Genomic DNA, 5,000 nt, shown 5'->3' with positions numbered 1-5,000 from the left:
CTTATATTTTAAACAGAGTTAACTGAATCGAATGTGATATTCTATCCCATATGAACCATGTGAGCGTTAGCTCTACTGATGGAAATGGGCCCACACAAGGCATGAGAAAAACTCTGACTAGGGTGGGAATTGAACCCACAACCTTCGGGTTAGATCTTCGCTGCTCTACCGACTGAGCTACAAGGTCAGACGGGATCAGGCAGTGGGAACTGAAGATGTTAAAGTCACGACAATGAACATGTACAAGTACAAGGAAAGGTTACGTTTATACAAACGTTGGCCGTGTAGCACTTATATTTTAAACAGAGTTAACTGAATAGAGTGTAATGTGAAGTGCTATATTTCTATCCCATATGAACCATGAACCATGGAAGTTTAATAGTTCACTTTTGAATGATGATGTGTTTTGCGACTATATTTCGAATTGTATCGATCATTTAGCAAATTCCTTCCAACACTTTCCTTCGGTTAAAGTTTGGTGGGACTTTTTTAAAAACTCCATCCGCTCTGATATAAATTTCTTTGCCGGGAAAAAGCACAGGGATATCTCGCACAAGCGTGAGCGTGTTCTTTTCGTTAACCGGATTATTAAGCTAAAACTTCAACTTACCTCTGGTGATCCCTCAGTTAGTCATGAAATTTCCGAGCTCGAAAGTAAGCTTAAGACTCGTACCTTGGAAGATTTAAACGGTGCTAAAATCCGTTCTAGAGTTCAATGGCTTGAGGAGGGAGAAAGGCCTACGTACTTTTGCTTTAAGCTTGAACGTGAACGCTTCGAGCGTAATATTGTTTCTTCTTTTCTTATTCTGACGATGTAGAGGTGTTCACGCGAGAAGAAATTGAACGTGCGCATGTGCGCTTCTATTCAGATCTTTTCACTGATGAGCCTTTTGACGTGATTTTTAAACAAGGATGTTTAGAATCCGTTGAAAAGTCCCTTTCTCCCCCTCAACGCGCGTCGTGCGAGGGATCCTTGTCGCCTGACGAATTAACCAAATCTGTTAAGAGTCCTAATATCGGGAAGTCACCAGGATCTTTGTTTTTGGGAGACTTTGGGTCCCCTTTTACTCCGTGGTTCTAACCAGCGTTTCTCCGATGGTGAGCTTTGTGGCTCGATGAAGGGTAGCGTCACCCGCCTTATTTCTAAGAAGCGTGGTGACTTTAAGCACTTAAAAAACGGTCCATCTCTCTTTTGAATATGGACTATAAGATTATTTCTAAAGCGATCAATTCCGGTCTGTCCAAAGTTCTTGAATATATTGTCCACCCTGATCAGACTTGCTCCGTTCCTCGCCGAAGTATTTTTTCTAATGTTACTTTTTTTGTGTGATGCTTTGGACTACATTCAACGGAAGGATGAATCCGAAATCTTAGTCAGCCTTGACCTGGAGAAAGCCTTTGACCATGTCAACCGTTCCTTCTCTTGCATGTTCTCCAGAATTATGGTTTTGGACCCGAGTTTTGCTGGTCGATCTCAATCTTTTACAATGGTGCCTTTATGCAGCTTATCTTAAACATTTGGCTATCTCAGAGGGTTTCTCTTCCGCGTGGAGTGCGTCTGGGGGATCCTTTGTCTCCATTACTTTATGTCCTTTGTGTTGAGGTATAAGCGTCCCTCATTCGCCGTTGTCCAGGGCTTGAGGGGTTCCTCCTCCCTGGTGCCAGAGGGCTGCAAGCACTTGTTCGCTTGTCTGCCGATGACACTACGACTGTACTCAAGGATCTTCGAAATTTTTTCAGCTGTGTTAATGTCTATGAAAGGGGCACCGTTGCCAAACTGAATCGCACCAAAACTGAAGTAATGTGGCTGGGGTCCTGGAGGTTTCGTTTTGATGAGCCTTTGGGCCTCACCTAGGTTACGAAAATGAAAATTTTGGTGGTAGATTTTGGCACCATTCCTACAGAGCATTTTAATTGAAAGGCCTAAAGTTGAGAAACTGGACAAATCCCTCAATCTCTGAAGTCGAGATCCCTATCCCTTCCCTGGTTTGAGCAAGCTTCATTACCTTGCAACAGTTCTTACTCTTCCAAAATGGGTCATTGCGCGGGTTAATGCCTTGATCTAGCCCTTCCTATGGGACTAAAAAATGGAGACCGTTAGTCGTAACACTTGCATTTTGAAATTGAAATTTGGTGGTGTCAATCTTGACAATCTCGTCTTAAAGGCCCAGGCTTCTCCCTGGTGCTTGGTAACCAGTTTGTAGCAAACCTTTTAACAGTTTTTTTTCTTCCGCTGGCCCTGTCTTAGTGCTAAGAGGGCTCGCCATTTGACAAAATCCATTTTTTCTGGCATTTGGACCTTTCGAAAGAGGGCCTCTTTCTGCAATGGCAAAGAAGATCACCTTGCCATGATCCGTTATATGTCCTGTGATCTTCAGCAGAGAGTGTTCTTGGATTGTAAATCTTTTTCTGAATCTCGCGTCCATGATGTTTGGGTCTTGGACGGTGTTTGTGCCATGGTGAATGGCACAAACACGTATCAATATTTAGAAGTACATCTGGGTCATGGATTCCTTTTGTCCGTGCGCTGTTCGCGGTGTCCACAATCCGGGGATCTCTGCAGGAAACTTGCTCTGCACATGGACTCTGCTGTTAGGGCTCCAGGCCCTTGTGGCAAGCTCCCTACTCCAGCTCTTAGTTTGTAGTGACTTTTTTGTGCTTTTTAATTTGTAAATGGCGTGCGTTTTTATTGTGAATAAAGCCTCTTTGCGTGCCTGCTAATTCACCGGTTGAAATGGTTGTGCTCATGCGCGATGTGCAGGCTACACCGCGTTGGTGTCACTTTGCCTCTTTTGATGATTCAAAGACCGCGATTACTTCTAGAAAAGAAGCGACAATGATTATTTAAAGACTCTGGGTCGATTATTTAAACAAAGTCTAATTTAACCATTGTTTAGGGCTGAGCCGCGGTTTAAAGGTTGCCTGGATAAACGATAGCTAAACGATGTTTAAAGTTCATTACTGAAACGCGACTGTACCGTGTTTTCTCAAGTCAGTGGCTAAACCGGCATGTCTCAGGAGGAAATGCATTGTCTGCGGAGTTACTTCGTATGCAAATAACCAGATAGCGGTTGTGTCTCTGCAACATGGCTTCCAAAATGAGTGGCACAACAAATTTTAACGAGCAAGAACAGCCCAATTGGCTAGAGGCTTTCCAGAAATGGAAAGCAGAGGCTATGCCAGCAAAACGTAGGCAGAAAAGGAAAGGCATGGGCGGAAATTTTAACATTACTACATTTAACTCCCAAAATCCTAACGGTATCAAACGCGACCTCAGTCAGTAAAGGATGCTGGAGACGGTTGCGATTAAATCGACAAAACTAACGATTATCAATAAAATATACAGATGAAACGAAAAAGAAATAACAACACTATTAATATAATGCTAATGCAGCATAAATTCGAACACATGCCTCCCTTTACGAGGGATTCAATACAAGAAAGATTACCAGTTTCATTTGCTGAAGACATTGTTGTACTGAGTGAGCTACCGTTCTCTTCAGTCTGTTTGAATTTTCTTTTTCTTGAATATTTTCGGAAGTTGTTCTGGAAATCTTGATCCTATATTATACAACCTATGGTTGAAATGATTTTCTTTCTTATAAAACTACTGTCGGGGTCAAACGTTCCCGGTCCGCAGTCCCATAGTAGAGTAAGTAGATAAATTAACTTCCACCGCGGTCCGGATTCCCGTAGTGAAGAAAAGTAATTAAAGTCAGGAGTAATTCATATAAATCTATAGAGAGAGCAGAACCTTGTTTCACTGGAACATGACGCCTTAAGAAAGAAAAATATATAAATCAGTTTATTAACGAGTTGGAACTTACAACAGATTTATTTGGTGGAAGTGCGCCTTAAGAACCAGGAAAATTACACATTCATGACTCTAAATCCCTCATGCAGGATAAATGCAAGTACGGGACTGTGGTGGCGTCATGACTGTGGGGCTGCGATGGCAATTATTTTTATGCTGAAGTAAGTGCCCTTGTATTCTGTAAGCCCAGTTTAACTGTTTTAGATGAGAAATGTTACTAAAAGGCACGCGGGCGGATACAGTGAGCAAGGAACGCCTTAGTTCTTAGTTGAATACACTCCTAAATGATATTTGAGTGTCAATTTCCTCAATTCCTCTTCCTTCATCGAAATGGGCGCCTGATCCGCGATTCTTTCGCTTATCTTATTCGGAGAATCAAGCTTTTCATTTGTATTCCTCGGTTCATATAAAGCGTACAAATCCCGGTTAATACAATACCATGAACATGTGAACGATCCATTCCAGATAGTTTTTCTATTCCAACTTCAAAACTGCCTGTTTGTTCATGGGAAAAATCAGGAAAAACTAAAAAGTCACTGTAAATTGAAATTAACAATTAACACAAATCAAGTCAAATGTTGGTTTTTAAGGAGAGGGGAAACCGGAGTACCCGGAGAAAACCTCTCAGTGCAGAGTAGAGAACCAACAAACTCAACTCACAGTTGAGGCCGACTCTGGGAATCGAACCCGGGCCACATTGGCGGGAGGCGAGTGCTCTCACCACTGAGCCATCCCTTCACCCTAGAGACCACTTTATCGAGTACGTTCCTTGACGAACTAAGATTTTTGTTGTTTTCAGATGCACTATTCATCCAAAGGAGTAAATGTTGTATCCTCCTGAAGACCCTCGTAGCAGTTTTTTGAACTAACAAATATCCTAAGAATGTCAAAAATAACAGCCGATTTATTCTTGTTAGAATTTAAAGTCAGAAAGAAAACTGAAAACTGGGGTTGTGAAAAGCTGAGATGATAAATTCATGTGAAAGTTCGTTAGTTCTAATAGAATTTCTATGTCATATATTACAGATAAGAATCAACAGCAACACTAGCTATTAACAGCAATGTATGACTATGACACTGAGACGATGTATCTTGCCAAGCTGCAATACTGCTTAGGAATAACCGAAAGAGCTATTAGCCAAGAAGCAATACTTTGCTTCAGTCTTTGCTAATATCCTACTGCCAG

Source organism: Montipora foliosa, chromosome 1, assembly GCF_036669935.1.
Source record: "Montipora foliosa isolate CH-2021 chromosome 1, ASM3666993v2, whole genome shotgun sequence".
Lineage (NCBI taxonomy): Eukaryota > Metazoa > Cnidaria > Anthozoa > Scleractinia > Acroporidae > Montipora > Montipora foliosa.
This window is presented reverse-complemented; position numbering follows the sequence as displayed.